This window comes from Leptonychotes weddellii, chromosome 2, assembly GCF_054177405.1.
Source record: "Leptonychotes weddellii isolate Sample4059 chromosome 2, ASM5417740v2, whole genome shotgun sequence".
NCBI lineage: Eukaryota > Metazoa > Chordata > Mammalia > Carnivora > Phocidae > Leptonychotes > Leptonychotes weddellii.
In genome coordinates this window covers 71280762-71298154 of record NC_138370.1, presented here as the reverse complement: position 1 = coordinate 71298154, position 17393 = coordinate 71280762, and the positions used below count along the sequence as shown (strand labels likewise).

The 17393-nt window shown below is 41.6% G+C and overlaps 1 protein-coding gene and 1 long non-coding RNA gene across 2 annotated transcripts in view; one reads left to right on the top strand and one right to left on the bottom strand.

The window, feature by feature from the left end:
* The window catches only part of INPP4B (inositol polyphosphate-4-phosphatase type II B), a 631805-nt gene extending 625758 nt beyond the window's left edge, over positions 1-6047 (bottom strand). The window contains exon 1 of the mRNA XM_081813115.1: positions 5832-6047. The gene's annotated coding sequence lies outside the window, so the exon portion shown is untranslated. The remainder of the gene's footprint in view (positions 1-5831) is intronic.
* Positions 6048-6139: 92 nt separating this feature from the next.
* Positions 6140-17091, top strand: LOC145720108 (uncharacterized). Its single transcript, XR_014142842.1, has 3 exons — positions 6140-6491; positions 11630-11794; positions 15902-17091. It is a non-coding gene; the product is annotated as an uncharacterized LOC145720108 (long non-coding RNA).
* Positions 17092-17393: the final 302 nt, after the last annotated feature.

Sequence of the window (17393 nt, the reverse complement as noted above, 5' to 3'; positions counted from 1 at the left end):
TTTCTTAATTATGTCAATTTATGTTGATTAACTTTTCCCTTGGTGTCCATTCCCACAGCAGCCATGTCCAGTAAATATGGCTGAAACGCCTACCAAATTGATCCTGAGGAACTTCCAACCAGGTGGCTAAACAATGCAGAGGTCCCATTCTGGTGCACCGATGATGGAATAAATTGATTAACTCTGCCAAGACCCATAATTTAATCATTTAGCCAAAGACAGAGATACATACATCTAGATTAACCAAGAAAAATGGTGTAGATAAACTTCAGCTGTCCTAATAACCAGTAAATTGTAATGCTACGTAACTAATCCAATTTGGTCATTGTGATGGCCAGGCCATCACTATTACAGAGGATATTACGGGATCTGCTGAAGCATCAGTAAGACAATCTGCACTTTTTTTTTTGCATTGTCCCAACGGCAATGAGCTAGAGAAAAAATAACAATCATAGCCTTCAACCCGCTAGGAAAAAAAAAGTTTTTGCTCAGCTTGTGTAGTGAGAGGATTAAGATTAAAATACAAACAGTTAATATGATGTCTATTTTAGAATGGCCATATGGTTTCTTTCCTATCATGTTCACTTAATTTTCCCTTTCCTTTTCTCCTATTCCATCATAAGCAGAATTCTGGCATATTTAATTCAATTAATTCCTAACAATCCCTCATGTAAGCAGACCCCACATAAAACAGAGTATGTTAAATATTACAATCAAATCTTTAAAGTCTTACAAATAATAGATCTTCTAAATATGCTGCTAAAGGTTTAGCTGCCTGTTTATTTCAAATAATTTCATTAACACATTCACAATATAAATAAATTCTGTTTAAAAGAAAAGCTTTAATAATGAATATACTGCAGTTAAAAATGACACAAGGCTACTAAGCATTGCACACTGCCACCTAGTGCTAAATGTCTTTTTAACTCTAAATGCACAATAAATGTCTTCAAGAAAGTGGAAATGCTCGATTTTAAAGCAAATTTATCTAGAAAGATAGATTTGAAACATAGTTATTTGTAATTAATTCAATATAAGAAGGCTAATAAAAATAAATGAAATTACACATACCAGAAAATCAGCCCTGTCTCTCATAAATTTACGTAAGAAAGATCTGATTAGATTAGTAAATATAAAAAGCTACAGGTTTTGTTAATGAAGACATGAAATGTTTGGGGTTTTTTGTTACTTTCTAATACTGTTCATCCAGTATGCAACATATTCTATTATGAATGTGATGTATGCTGACGATCTAAGTGGAATATGTGTTTAGCTGGCAAGTCTGACATACAAAGAAGTTTGAAAAGGCATCACAGGATGTTAAAAATCACTAATGATACTTGCAAGCTTTCTTAAGGACATAGCTCTAATCTCACCTCATCTACAGGTTATAATTTCCATTTCCGATGCCACTGGTTTTTAGTTCTACTTTATTTTCCCAGAGGTGAATAATTTTTTGTGTGTTTCAGTTGTGCTAATCGCTAGAGGTCATCTCTGATCAGTTTGGTCTACTTAATACACATAACTACCTATTTTAAGAACTGAAGTGAAAAGTAAAAGACTCGTATTTCGGTCAATTAAGTTTTTCATAGTGAAAAATAATAAGAGGGTTTCTTTAAACCATTTTACTTAACTTTTTCAAAATCACACTTGTTTTTGAGAAACATAAAAATCTCAGGTTCTCCTAAAGTACTTAAAGTTTATAAATAAAAGATATATTAAAAACAATATATGGAAATTTTTAAGAATTCTATTTTTAGCTTGATCTCGGAAGATACTTTTCAATGTTGTCGTTACTCCAATAATTCAAAATCAGCATGAGTATTAAGGCTGCCTGTATATCCTATAAACTTTTCCATCCTTGGAAATGTGGACAATAGAGAACGTCATTCAGTGATTTCAGCATTAGGCTGTTGCATTGTTTCATTTTAATAACCAGACAGGCATGGAAAAATAGATAGATGATAGACAAATGCATGTAAAGAAACAAAGAAGGGAGAAAGCGAGAGAAAGAAGGAGGGAAGGAGAAAGAATTTTTCCTTTAAGGGAAGGGTTACCTCCATCCCCTTGAAATCACTAATTTAGATAATTCCCAAAGGAATCTTTGATCAAAGCCACATGATCTAGAAAACTTCTCAGGATCTCCTTTAATCAGCTTAACCAAATGACTACTGCCAAGTCTATTTCACTTAGTTCTATTAAGGCTACTTTGAGGCTCTTAAGGCTATTTTGAGGCCTTCATCACATAATCAAGACACCTAGTTGATAAGGCTGCCCAAGGCAGAAGAAAGATTTACTCTAAACATCGCAATTTAAGAAACTCAGTTTGGAAAATATGATTTAAGAACACATATTATATTGAAATCCAACTCTTCACACTATGTTGGGATTACATCTATCATGACATCTCAATGTTTAGTAAAATGAGAGTAAAAAAATCTAAAATTGTAACTCCTAGATATTCCACTGGCCTTATGGTATATCATCTATAACAAGATAATTCCAGGAAGTAAGATAGTGGTTACAACTATGCCTGATATAAGAAAAACCACTGCAATTGCAGATATATACACAACATAGTTACTATATTATATTATATTATATTATATTATAGTTATATTACCATAAAACTCCATAAACATTTTTAAAATTCTCCTATTAATTTACAAGGTAGTGAAAATGTATAAAGTGAAGGAACTAACAAGTCTTGATTCAAATGACAACTGTGCCTGAGACTCTGAAGACTCAGAGAATTTTCTCACACATCTTAGTGTGTTTTCTAGATATATATACTGCATTTAAAGTTTTGGAAAACAAACACTGTGTATTTGCACACACACAAAAAATGCGATTGTAGCATCATCATTTGGATTTACCTAAAAATAAATGTTTAAGCTGAAATTATTTATCTAATAGTCTCATTTATTAAGCCCAAATATGGAAGTATGTATGAGTGTGTCCTAAGGAGGTCTATAATCAATAATTTCTATCTCAACATAAAAAAAAGTAACAAAATGGCCTATGAAGCAAATTCCCTAGGGCTTTAGAAAGATAGGAAATGCTGAAAAATTAGAGTAGAAAATACAGAAGAGAAAGACACAGCTTTGAACTGAATGTTAACACTTAACTTGAGATTATTTAAAACAGAACATTTCTATTAGAATACCCATGGTTATGAAAGACAACTTATTCCACAAAGATTACAAAAATTATGATATTTGTATGTCTAATATTAGTACTGGCTGGGATTGCACACTGTGAAATAAGAAAATGTAACAGATAATCAGTAAGCATTTCACTCACTAATTATGATTTCATAATTTTTTTAACTTTGTATTCTCAGATGTCGGATACTTACCTGGAAACTGACATCCACTTGGTTGCTAAGAGGTACGACATCCGTTTGCATTTTTTTCTGTGTCTTTAGGAGAATTGCTCTCTTGGGTTTTACCTCAAAGTAGTAAAAGTTCACTCTGTTACCCATGTGGGGACTTACACTATTTGTACTAAAAGAAACTCCCAAATCTCAGAAAAGAAATGAATTACTCTCAACTTGCACAATTTAAAACAAATATCTGGTTTTTACCCCAAGCTTAATGAGTTTCCATTTCATGCACCTAAAATATAATAGCATTGTTCTACAATCAAATTTAACAGATTAGTTTATGAGTCTTTTCACAAAAATCTTATGATAAATGAAGTCATTCAGTCAATTGGTACTCCCAAAGTAAAGATCAAATCCAACATTTCAAAAGTATTTTCTGCCTATAACTTTGACTATGTGCTTCTTTGAACAACAGGGGGACAAGACCAAACTTGATCTGTGTTTTCTTATGCTTTATGGAAAGATCAAAAGCAAAACACAGTTATAAATATGTGCATTCTAACTGGTCATTAGTTTATCACAAATAATACTGATTTGCCTAATCAAAGAGAATATTCTTCCAAAATAAGACCCATATTTCAATCAGCAGCACATTTCTTAATGACACTGAGCATTTAGACTCTCTTCACATGTAAATTTCATAACCTTTCAAGGACAATCTTCTATATCACATTTTAAAGAAATATGCTGAAAAAGCATTCCATTGCAGTAACATTTTACATTGCTATAAATGTAAGAGGTTTAATTTTTAACACCCGTGTACTTATCACAGAGCCATTGATCATTTACTCTGACTTATTATCAATGTTTTACTGGAGTATATGGAAAAGGAACACAAGACAATGTGTTTCTCTGTCTACTAAGTGAGACAAAGCCCACTTGCCCAGTCCCCTTTTTACTCAACTTCTTGCACACCGTCAGCCAGCTGCGATCTTGGTGATTCCTTGTACCTCATATGCTGCTTTAGCAGTAAGTCAGTTTACTATGGACCCGTTAAGAAAATTCCTGTTACAAGCAAGGTCTTTGAAATGCAGTTTTACACCAATGAAAGGGCTATCTAGTGCCCATCTTGAAGGGAAAAGAGATGAATTTATCCTCTGTCTTCTGGGCTTTCACTGATTTATAAACTCACACCTTTATAAACAAGTTCTGTCACAGAGAGGAAGGAGATATGCAAACTGTAACACCTGGAGACATAAAATGTAATGACCTCAAATAACACATCTCAGAAAGAGGGGGCGGGGGAAACCTGGTTCCAGAGAAGAAGAAAAAAAAAAAAAAAGAGGCAAAGGAGCGAATCTGCACCATTAAACAACAACAACAACAACAACAGGAGTAATAGAAAATCCTCCCGGGTTTTTCCAGTAAGTTTTGTGCAGGAGCAGCAACAACCTAATCAATATGCACATCCTCACCCTCATAAAGCCTACTGTCCCCAGACAGAAACTGCGGGTCCCTCTCCACCGTGTCCTCGGTGGGCAGAAACCACCACTCAAAAGGGAGGAGATTTCAGAGGCGTAGGGAGGGGCAAAAACAGGTATGTGTAGCTCCAGCATCCTCATCTTCCTCCCAGCTACAAGCCTGAAAGTCCGCCTAGGAACCAGCCCTGGCTCCTAGACACCCTTCCGCCTGGGCCCTCCCTGCCAGGGGGGCGCGAGAGGTTGCGGAGCCCGCTGCGCAGTTTTCGGACTCCAAACAATGACTCCTCCACCACCACCCTAGCTCCCCGTGCCTTCACCCCAGGCCCTCGCTTTCTAACCCCTTTCAGCGAGACCTCGTTGGGGTAGGACAAGGGATTCTCCTCGGCCAAGAGGAGACGTGACGGGCTTCTCTGCCGGAATGAGTTGCTGGGGGTCGGGTGGGGGTGGTCATGGAGAGGGGCTCTTTAGGAAAACCCAGGACATGGGGCAACTGAAACCTTAGTACCAGTCACCCTCGCTCCCACCCCCACCCCCACCCCACCCCTTGCCTTAAAGCCGACTTCTCCTGAGGCTGGCGGCGGCAGCGTGGCGCGGCCGGGATGGGGATGAGAGAGAACCCCGGGGCCACCACGGCCTCTCTAAAGGGACTGCGCAGGTGGGCGCAGACCTGGAAAGTCAGCGAAGCCAGAGCTCAGTTACCCCGGGCCCAGAGAGTGTGAGTGTGAGCGAGAGGGTAAACCCGCGCGCTCGCCGGGCCGAGGGGCGCTCGGCAGCAGGGCAAGCGCGGTGACAGGGGTACCCCGACCACCGAGGAGAGACAGCTCCCCCACCCCGGAGGCGACAGGGCTGGAGGAGCTATCGGGGCTGCGAGACTGGGAAACTTAATGCAAAACAGACAGCTTCCTCCGCCAGGACGTGCCCCCGCGCGCTCAGACCCGCTCCAACGCCTCCCGAATCACCCACCATCACCCACACCACCCTGCAAAAATCCCCACCGAGCCCTCGGATCCCGGGCGGGTAATTACCTCTCCCGGAGGCGGAGTGGGGGGCGGCAGCAGCAGCAGACACTTTTAGCCTGACTTTCCTGCGTTCGCTCCGGAGCGTGTGCGCGCCGAGCAGGAGCTGTAACCTGCTATTTATAGACCGGAGCCTCAGCACCCGGGGCTGAGAAGCAGGAGGAAGCGAGCAGGCGGCGGCGGCGGCGGCGGCGGCGGCGCAGGGCGCGGGCCGCGGCTCCCCGAGGCTCCCGCCGCTCCCTCAGGCGCCCGGCTCAGGCCGCGCTCGCCGCTCGCTCCCCGCCCTCCCGCCCGCCCCGCGGCGCGCGCCCCGGAGAAGTTGTCACCAGCGCGGCCGCCTCTCCGGCTGCTCACACGCCCCCTGGCACAATTGCTACTTTCTCCCCCTACCCCCACCCTCCCTGCTCCTCTTCCTCCTCCTCCGCCCGTTCCAAGCGGTCTCCTCCCAATGTCACCAGCGGCCCAATAGGGGCGGCGGCGGCAGCGCCAGTCTCGTAACTGGCGCAGCTCGCTTCCCGCTACTGATGGAGTGGAGTTGGTACCCCGGCCGCCCAGCCCTAAATGACCCAAACACGCTTGCTCCGTGAGCTGACACCCTGCACCCCGACCCTCTGCAAGCGGGGACGGTCGCCCAGCCTGGGCTGGGGGGAGCACAGCTGCAGAGTGGAGGTGAGGGGTGACCCGGGGCCGCCCCGCTGAAACGGGGGCCGGAAAAACCACAGGGTTCTCTAACGGGCGGGAGGAGGTGCCCCAGACCCCGGCCACTGGCAGCGTCGGCCCAGGCTGGGGGTGAGCGAGAGTGGGAGGCGGTGTTCCCCGTGTCCCGGACTTCAGCCTGCCACCACCCTGGGACCCGTCTCTCTTGCCACTCCTCCGCCTTGGCCCCGGGTAGAGGTCTGGCGAGGGAGACCTGGGCACTGACTGCGCCTCCAGCTCAGCGCAGCCCACCGCCACCCACCGCCAGCCCCCACGTCGCGGCGGGTGCCTAAGGCCGAGCTGCTCCTAACCGCCTCTGGCAGCCCGAGTGCGTGGGGACAGATCTGCACTCTGCGTGTTTGGGGTGTCAAGAAAACAGGGTACGTAATCACGCAGTCTGAACGGAGACTAAAACTCCCCCACTTCCTAGCCAACAAGCCCACAGTGGAAGGCACGCAGCCTGGTTATTCCGGGCTGTGGGGTGTGGGGCAAATGATTCTCTCCATCTGCGCCTTACAGGTGCCACCTGGCGGTTCTCTTGCAGAGGTTTTATCTGAACTGCTCAAAGGTAATGGGAAGGCTGGTAAGGCCGAGCTCCAGTCCACTCAGGCATCCTCAGCCTCTCCCTTCCCTAAGGGCGCTTTAAATTCACAATAGGAGTGAGAAAGCTAGTACACATCAGTTACATTTGCCATGCAGGAATCCCGAAGTTAGGATGGTGAAGTCGATTTGGGTTAAGTCAGCACTTAGAGTTACACAAAGTGGGAAGCTATAGCTGCCCCCAGCTGTCACCCCTGCTGTCATTTCCTGCATCTAGACAACCATTCACTCCACAAATATTTAACTGCCACCAGGTTATAAGCTTTATCTATGAGAACAGAGACTTTGGTGTTTTGTTTGTCTGTCTGTTTTTCCATCACTTTTCCTCAGAGCTTGGAACACCGCCTTACATGTTGTAGTTTCCATAAATGTTTATGGAATAAATTAAACACTATGGGCCAGACACTGTGCTTGGCTTATTCTCTCCCTTAGCCCCTGCAGCCCTTCCCTTTCCCTCCCTTCAAGCTTTTTCTGCTATGCCCAGCCACCATCACATGTGAGCTAGAAGGAAAGAAGAAAGGTGAGGGGCTAACAGTCCAGGCAGGCCCTGTGGGGATGTGGATCACATTTGAGAAGCCTGTTACGGTTAGATTTCTCCTGCATGGGGCAGTGCTGAACACACCCATTTTTGGAGGAAAAAAAAAAAAGACTATGTCATACTCGGGGCTTGAAACAATGGATAAATTCTGCTAATAGAGATCTGCTGGCAAGATGATACAACTTCCTCACTGGGCAACAGTTTCAGCCTTTTCTTAAAATACAGAAAGATTGAAAGAATATCTGAACATCAGGGTGCCAGAGCTTTGCTACTAAATTGAAAAGATGTTTAACATATTTGTCCTCTAACTTGAAATGGAGCTGTGTGTGCGTGTGTGTGTGTGTGTGTGTGTTTATGAAGACTGCCACATTGCCAGAAGTACTAAACTGTTCCTTTTAAAAGACAGAGTTGTAAAATAGATGCAGCTGATGTCTTTATGGAAATGAACACTTAAAGTGACATACCCAGAAAACCCTCTTACAATTAAAATCCAAACACAGATCATGCTGACCTAGACCTTTTACAGGGCTGCTCAGGAAAATGTGATGTATCTGTGTACGTCTTCTAGAAGTTTAAATTCTGGGGAGAGAGAGGGAGGGAGGGAGTCAGATACATGTATCACGTGGCATTTTAAAAATCCATCAATCAGCCTGATAGTTACCTTTTTTAGTTATTTGTTGTTTTCTTTAAATAAGCCTAGAGGCTTCAGATGCTTCTGTGGTTTATTAAACTCATATTTAATGAACATCCACTTTTACAAACTTGAACTTCTAGCCGCTTGTGCCCCCCAAACATAATTCCATTTGCCAATGAAGGACAAAATATTTTTCATTTCCTCTTGAAATATCTTTGTATGGCCAGAGGTAAAAAACGTGATTCCCAGTAGTTACCTTGCTGTCTAAAGCAATAAAATCAATCCAGGATCTGCAGGGCTGGTGTCACACCCTCCTTTTTAGTGAAGTAATTCATTCATTATTCCTGGAGATTTCTATTTCAAGTGAGCTTGGTATGGCACAAGGAGGACTCCATACTTTTGTGATCCTTCACTATTAAAAACCTATAAAAATATAGCCAAGTATGACAGAGGTACTTTTTCTTACCACAGTTGTTTATTTGTATTAATGATAACGTTGTAGATCAAGTCATGGTTTTCATTCCAATTTTGAAAAATTAACACTGGAAGAGTTAAGCTTTGATAATCATACATTAAGGTCATTTTTACATGAGCATGCATGTGTGTGTGTGTGTGTGTGTGTGTATGTGTATTTAAATCAAATTAATGGGAAATGTTATTAGAAATAGAAATTTGACCCAATTTAACTAAAAAGGAGAAACCATTGTAAAGGTACCAGGCTACCCATGGAACAAAAAACAGGAATGCAGCTGGGCATCTGTGACAACTTGGCGACAGGGACATGCCATTAGGACTTTATCTCTCCCTCCTCCCCAACCATGCTGCCTGCTCCATTCTTCTCTCTCTCTCTCTCTCTCTCTCTCTCCCTCTCTCTCCCTCTTATACAGACCTTCTCTGCTTCTCTGGTGTGCACTAGGTTGCATGGTCACTCACAGCTCTTGAACTTCATAGTCTATGGGCCAGTTCCAAATCTTCAAGGAAGTACTATGATTGGCCCAGGTGTTGTACCCCAGTCCAGACAATCATGGCCAGGAGATGGAGGGCAAGTTACATTCTCCTGGCAGCTACTATAGTAATCAGGGGGCTGGTAGCGATGTGTCGAGACAAGAGGGAAAGGATAAAACTTCCCAGAATGTGGGGAGGGGTATAGGTCACTCCTGATCACTGCTAGCTCCTGACCCTTGCTGTTCCATGAATACTGGCACAAAAGGCAGAAGAAACACAAGGAGCAATGACTTTTGTGTAAATGCATATGGGTGTTTAAATACTGAGTGAGGCAGAATGCCTCTTATGATCGTGGTGCTCTAAGATGACCTGTCCTAGTGGAAGTAGTTATATAGTTTTATGATCTCTTGATGTGGAACTGGATGACCATGAAGAAGGAATCAAGTATTTCACAGACAGTTTACTTTAGCTTCTTTTATCATGGCAAATTAAATCAGAGATTTTTTTTTAAATGAAGGAAACGAGTGTGATAGCATTTACATTTATTGACGATAAACATTCTGCTCTCATTTACATAATAGCTACATTTCTAAAATGTTTATAAATCATATATTTGAAAGTGAATCATATTTCAAACATAACAGGGTGGTGAATCTTAACATTTTTGTGGTCATGAACCCCTATGAGAATTTGTGGACTCTCCCCAGAAAAAAAGACGAGCAGATGCAGACACATTTGTGGTGACATGATATATGACATCTCTACCTTAGTCCCCTCTTACATATGATTTCACTTTCCACGGTGTCAGTTACTCAGTCTAGAAGCAGATGATCCTCCATCTGATATATCATCAGAAGGTCAGCCGTAGCCTAACACTGTGTCACCATGCCTACCTCATTCCCTCACTTCATCTCAGCATGTAGGATTTTATCATCTCACATCATAACAAGAAGGGTTGAGTATACCACAATAGAAATTTGAGAGAGTAAGAGACCACATTCACATAAATTTTATTATAGTATAATTGTTCTATTTTATTCTTACTTACTGTTGTCATTATTTCACGGTGCCTAATTTATAAATTAGACTTTATGGTAGGTTTGTATGTATAGGAAAAAACATAGTATATATACAGTTCAGCACTGTCTATGGTTTCAGGCATCCACTGGGGGCCTGGAAGTATCTCCTGTGGATACTGGAGGTCCACCTTACTTGACATCCGAAACTTGAAACATGTTTCTTTTTCCTTCCTTCAATCACCCCCACTTGAACAAGTGAAACAAAGACCCCAGATACAAAAGATTCAAATGCCCAGTAAGCATAAGCCAAAAACTTGGTTGAGGGTAGGGTGTGCTGGAGCCTATGTGAACCTAGGGACCGAGTCCCCTTCCCACCCACTCCTGCCCCGAATGAGCCATAAATGAGCTGTAGGTCGGAAAAGAAAACAGAGCTCTTAGAAGGATGGGAGAAAATTGCAATGCTAGTTTGCTGGGACTATCATAAAATACCACAGACTGGGTGGCATAAACAACAGAAATCTATTTCTCATGGTGCTGGAGATTGGAAGTTCAAGATCAAGATGCTGTCACGGTTACTCTCTCCTAAGGCCTCTCTCCCTAGCTTGAAGGTGACTGCCTTTCTCTGTGTCCTCACATGGTCTTTCCTCTGTGCGCAGCACCTCTGGTGTCTCTTAGTGTGTCTAAATTTCTTCTTCTTGTAAGAACAACAGTCATACTGGGTTAGGTACCACCCTGAGAGCTTCATTTTAACCTAATCTTTTCTTGAAAGACCTTTCTCCAGATACAGTCACATTCTGAGGTCCTGGGCTTAGGGCTTCAACATATGAATTTGACAGGACACAGTTCAGCCCATAATAGGCATTGCATCGAACTCCAGAATGAGTCTCGAGGTGGAGGTGGGATAGAGATTTCCCCTTTGTGTTAACAGGGCCCAAGAGTAAAGAAATTTGTATCCAGCTTTCCCACTGGAGTGTTTTGAGAATCTCAGTCTTAATAGAAGAACCCTGAACATAAGGGTGTAAAGTGGAAATATAAATGCTAGTATGCCTTATCTAGATCCTGAAGGGCTGAGGATTCTGGCCTGTCCAGCCCCTGGGTTTTCTCATGGTGCCTACTTAGTAAGGATTGGGCCCCTGTGAGCTGTAGGAGGTATGGAAGTTAGTTGGGAAAGAGGGCCAGCCAACAGGACATGGAAGAGGCCACCTGGAAGGGTGGCCACATAAAATACCAAGGAACGGTGTGGCCTGTTGACCGGTGTGCAGGGATGTGGCCACAATTCCACGGCATTGCACATACCAGGCATGGGACCAAGCAATGACCTCAGAATAGTCCGAGCCTGTTCACTAGAGCAAAGTTGTGCTTCACTCATGCCCAGAGAACACAGACCAGGTCTCCTCTTTGGAAAATGAGAGAGGTCATCAACACCCAGACATGTCTCCCAGTATCACAGTGCTTCATCAGTCTCCTCTGGACCAGTAAGCTACCCCAGATTGAGGGAGAAAGATGAAGAGAGGGAGCAACAGTATCTCAAACTGGGTAAGTTTTAAACCCATTGGGTAAGTTCTAATAGGACTAAGAAAACTAAATTATCTGTTTCTGAGTACAAATGGGTGCTTGTAAGTTAATTTTATTGTAGAAAAACTATGTTCCACTTTTTATACCTGAGATTTACAGACTCTCTTGACTTTTAAGAATATATCCCTTACATTTCTTGTTTTTAATGAATTTTCAGAAAGTGCACTGATCCCCCAGAATAGCATCTATGACTCCAGATTGAGAATATTTGCCCCAGGGGATCTGGTTCTTTAAATCTGGTTGTGTGAAAAATATTTTTAACCAAAAATACTGCTTATATATATAATTTTCTACTAATGTATTATTTGAAATTCTATTTTCTTAAATAATAGAATCATAAATGGAGAAATTATAGACAATCACTGGGTAAAGATATCTATATTCAAGGAGTAGAGGTGACAGTATTATGCTGCTTCACTTCAAGAAATATAAAGCTTTTTTTAAAAAAAAATGCAAAAGCATCTTCAAAAGCAAAAATATCTTGTTTTTCTTCCTGTCCCCATTTTCAACCAAATACTTTTTTATTATCTAATTATGTTACTAATGTCATAAAATGAAGGACAAACTTACCTATCAGACACGTTTGTAGGAAATGTTTGTGGTAATCAGTGGCATTGATTGGAGCAACTAGTACTTTCCAGAGCTAAGCCCACTCTCTGAATATTTTGTTACATTTTGTTCATTGGTGTCTCTATCGCTTAAACAGACAAATATATCCTTCTCATCCTGGTTTCAACAATTTCTCTACATCCAATCTTCCTGACAATTTACCATGCTAGGTCTCTTCTCCATGGTATAATCAAGTTTTACCATCCCTTAATGACCTGATCTAGGCTGGAATAAACCAATTTTGATCACCAAAGCAAGACAGAATGGGATCTAATTTTATCCCCCAGTAAAACCTATATCTCTGGAGATGCTCTCCATCAAGATGTCATTTGTTTATCAAGCTAAGATGCGTGCTTCAGGATCAGACAAATTAGAGCTCCAATCATGGTGCTCTTTCATCAGTTGTGTGATCTTTGACAAGTGCCTTAAAATTTCTGAGGTTCTTCTTCCTTATCTGTAAAAGGGGATAATAGTACTTACCTATAGATTGACCATGAAAATACTCTGGAACACTATAACGACATGACATGAGCTGGCATCCATCTTGTACAACTTATCTATCCAATCTCCCCTTGCCAAGACTGAAGAAGGTGGACGTGGAAGAGGCAAAATCATTATGAAAACGAATTTGTATGTTCTAGGCCAGCTATTTCACCATTACCTATGACTAGACATTAGTTACAGAGATATTGGTCAGCACCTATGAAAAGTAACACAGTTCTAAAGAATCTGGCTAAGGTCTGTGCCATCTGAGAGAACTTTCCAGAGAATTTCCCAAATATTAAGCCAAAGTGCCATTAAGGAAGCAGCAGAAATCAAATCTGGTGGGAAGAATCAGAAAAATCTTCATGAAGGAGGTGATGTTTGATATGTGAGGGATTTCCGGAGACATAATTGGTAGGAATTCCACCGGGAGACATCTGGGCACAGGAATAAGTGAAGTCTACCTGGTGAAAACCCTCATCCTACAGGGTCTGATTAGAACATCATCTACTCTGAGAAGACCATCCATTTAATCCTGTTCTGTTCTTCCCTAGCACTGTGAACCTTCCTCAGCTGTATCACTTACTGCACTGGATTTGTTTACCCATGTGCCTCCTTCACTGGGTCACAAGCTCCACCTGAGAGTAAAAACTGTTTTATTTAGCTTTATGTAACAGATGTTAAGGTTCTGGAAATCTGAGAACTTGAAACCTAGGGAATTTTACATTTAATTATTTTTAAGTCAAATTATATCCAACTTGAACTTCTCACTACACTTGCTAAGAAATCTGTCAGTTCTTAAGGTCTGTTTTATCTCTTTTGGACCTTCTGATGGGACAGGGGTTTTCTCAGTCGTAAGGCAACTTCTGACCCATGATTTTTCTCAGCACCTCTATATTCCTCACAGGATCAACAGGAACTCTGGACTTCCACATGGCACATGAAGATCATGATGTCATTACCCATCCATCTAGAACCTTCCTCTGTCAGTGCTCTCTAACATCCTACCCAGGCTGAGTGTAAAACTTCTCTGAGATGCGCTATGTTTGGGGCACTTCAGAATGTATTTCAACTTACCTACTTTCTCTCCCTTGCAGATTAACCCCTAAGGGGGAAGAAGGACAACCACATCCATTTTTCTGTCCTTTTCTCATTTCCTGCCCTTTCTCCCTTCCCAGTTTTCTACTTCCCTACCCTATGAACCAAGGCTTCTATATCATATCCTCCTCTCTCTGGTGGCAATCGTGTTTCTCTTTCTTGGGACAATAATGCCAGAGAAGATGCAGAGAAAGAATTTGAAGAGAACATGAAAAGAAAATTCATCTGTGTTATTTCAAAAATACTATCGCATGTTATACTAATAGATGAATGAGTGTGTGAATGTGCACGCATGTGTGTGTGTGTGATCACTAACCTTTTGAAGACTTTTGATATTTCAGAGTAACTTTTCTTTTTAATATACAATGGAATATTGCTTTCTACAACATATCCAGAAAAATAAAAAGTTACAGATTTTCTTCTTTGTAAATAGAATATAAGCTTTTCACATAGAACACACTGCAATATTCTCTAAGGTGAAAGCTGGGAAATCATTATAGATAGCTCAAAAAATGTTCTTCCTTTGAAACACTGCACTTATGGGCAAATAGGATCATTTGAAACCTTAGGAAATGGTTGAGAAAATTCATTAATGTGAAAAGACAACCAAAGACAACCATTTTATTTGGTCTAAAATGAAGTAACATTTTATAGGACGGAGTTTCAGTTTCATGAAAGTTATAATGAAAACAAATGAGTGACTCATTTTATGCTTTCTATAATATAAAAATAAAAACCTCCTTGTCTGAGTTAACCTTTTCTGGTTTTGTAACCAAAAGCTCTAACTGAGAGTAGATTTAAGTGTTTTAAAAAAACAAAAACAAAAACGCAAACAAACACCAAAAAAGCTTGATAGATGGGGTACTCAGAAGTGAGTGGAAGCAGGGAACAGGTGAACACCACTCTTTTAAAACTGTGAACATTTTACCAGGTTCTTCAAATGGAGGATTAATATGAAAAATGTGGTCAGATTACTTTTTATTTGTGGAGGGGATAATTTGCTCGGTTTTTGTACTGGTAAAGCCAAAAAGAATATTATTCTCAAAATAGGGAGGAAGCAAAATAGCTGTACATAACAGTGAAAAAAAAAGTTTCTTTTGTTCTAGGCTCTAATTAAATCTCTGAAGATGATTATGTTTCCTCGAGGCAGGCTTTGAACTGGGGGTTAAGAGCGGTGGATGAGAGAGAACCTAGATCTGTGTCTTGCTGGATCTCAGAAGGTTGTGGGGCAACTGAACTCCAGGCAGGGAGCCCATGATCAAAGGCACTTCTCTTTCAATGATGCAAAATGCTCCCTGCATCATGTTGGCAAACCAAGCAGCGTCCCCTCTCCACCCCATTCTGTCACTATCCCCACATCCCAGCTTCCTTATGAAAGGACATGGCCTTTATATCTTAGCAGTCCCAAGAAGTCATCTTTTGTTTGTGTTCTCCTCTGTTGTCATTCCTTTGTATACCCACCATTCATCTGTGAAGTGTAGTTAAACACAGTAGCAGAATCTTAGCTGAGACTGGGTGACTTTGTTCCTTCCCAGGGTGGATCAGGAGGGCAGCAACAATGTGGAGAAGCCAGCCTGGAGTTAGAATCAGAAGATAAATAGTTGAGGGGACTCTGCAAACCAGAACAAATTGGTAGAACATATAAGCATTCTTTGGATCAAAAAAATACTGGACTTCCAAAAATCAAATGGGATACCAGCTCCAACTATTCTTAACTATTTGTTGCAGGGACATATGACCCCCAAAGCCTGGAAAAGCCACACACATTTGGGTGATAGTTATAAAAAACACTGGGCAGACATGAAATACTAGAAATGTATGGTGTTGGCCCGTCTGGTGGTTTCCTCTCTTGGTAACTCTCCTTATTTTTCTGTCAGAGAAGCCCCTGGCATTGCTACTACTGGGGTCCTGATCACCTTATACTGGACGGCTATGAATGGAGGGACAAAGAAAACTTGGAGGACACTGCCATTCAGAACCATAGTCTTTGTTGCTTCTGAATCCTTCCCTTTGATCAGGAATACTTCTTAGCAACTTTTATTGTCTATGCTTCTTTTTGGAAGTTCCCCCTTTCTCTTTCTACCGCTAGTTGAATGACCTTCTATATTCTCATCAGTCCAAATTGCAAAGGATAGCATCAGATTGACTGGGGCAATTAATCTGCCTCCTATTAAGAAGAGAGCCTCTTGGGGCTCCTGAGTGGCTCAGTCGTTAAGCGTCTACCTTCGGCTCAGGTCATGATCCCAGGGTCCTGGGATCGAGCCCCGCGTCGGGCTCCCTGCTCGGAGGGGACCCTGCTTCTCCCTCTCCCACTCCCCCTGCTTGTGTTCCCTCTCTTGCTATGTCTCTCTCTGTCAAATAAATAAAATCTTTAAAAAAAAAGAAGAGAGCCTCTTGCAGCAGGCCTCATGTGTTGCTGACTCACTTATGGTTAGGCTAGCCTTAGATCAGGTGTCCATACTTCTCTATAGAGTATAAAGGGCAGTGCAGCATTATTTCTGAGTGCAGGTCACTGGGAGGATTTCAGATTGAGAGAGAGATACTGGGAACCAGGCCAATAAAAATACCTAGAGAAACAAATGCACATTCAAATATAGAAGAAAACAGCATTTGATGAAACCGTACGTACATACAGTGAAATATGTTTCTGCTAAAGGTCATGAAATCAAAGAGATTCAAATACTTGTCACCACTACAAACCACACTTACATGGCAAGATGGCAGCAAGAAAGTCAAATCTCTTACTGTCCAGGTCAAATTCCTAATATGTGATTCATTGTTGAGCTCTGTCTTTCTAAAATAAGGAAAACACTGGCCAGTTTTAGTTCTGCTTTTTATAATAAAGCATGCAGTTGTGGCTTTTATTAGTTCCAAAAGAGAAAGCATACTACGTGAAATAGTAAACCACAGCTTGATTGTCCCTTGATAATCACATTCCAGGGATGTTGCAGTTTATTTATCCAAGTATTGATGAAAGGCTAACTTTTTATTATACACAAACCAATTTACACTGTTCTTACAATGAATAAAAAAAGTCATCTTTGCTTGCACAATTACACCATTACACGGTTTTCAGCAATCTCTAAATGTTTCTTTCTTTAAAATTCCCTTGGAACATGGCTATTTTTATATTACCTTTAGGTATGTTCTTCTTTTTTTTTTTTCTTGGAAATCTGAGGAATAAAATTAAAGTCAAATTCTGACTTGCTTCTCTCTCAAGGTCAGACAATACCCCCAATCAAAATGACTTAGTGGTAAAAGAGGCTCAAAATCAATATTCCAAAGACCTATTTCATTAAGTCCCCTGGTTCCCAGCCACTGTATTCTCTCTCTCCTTGCATTTGGAGCCATCTGACACCTTGATGCAGGCTCAG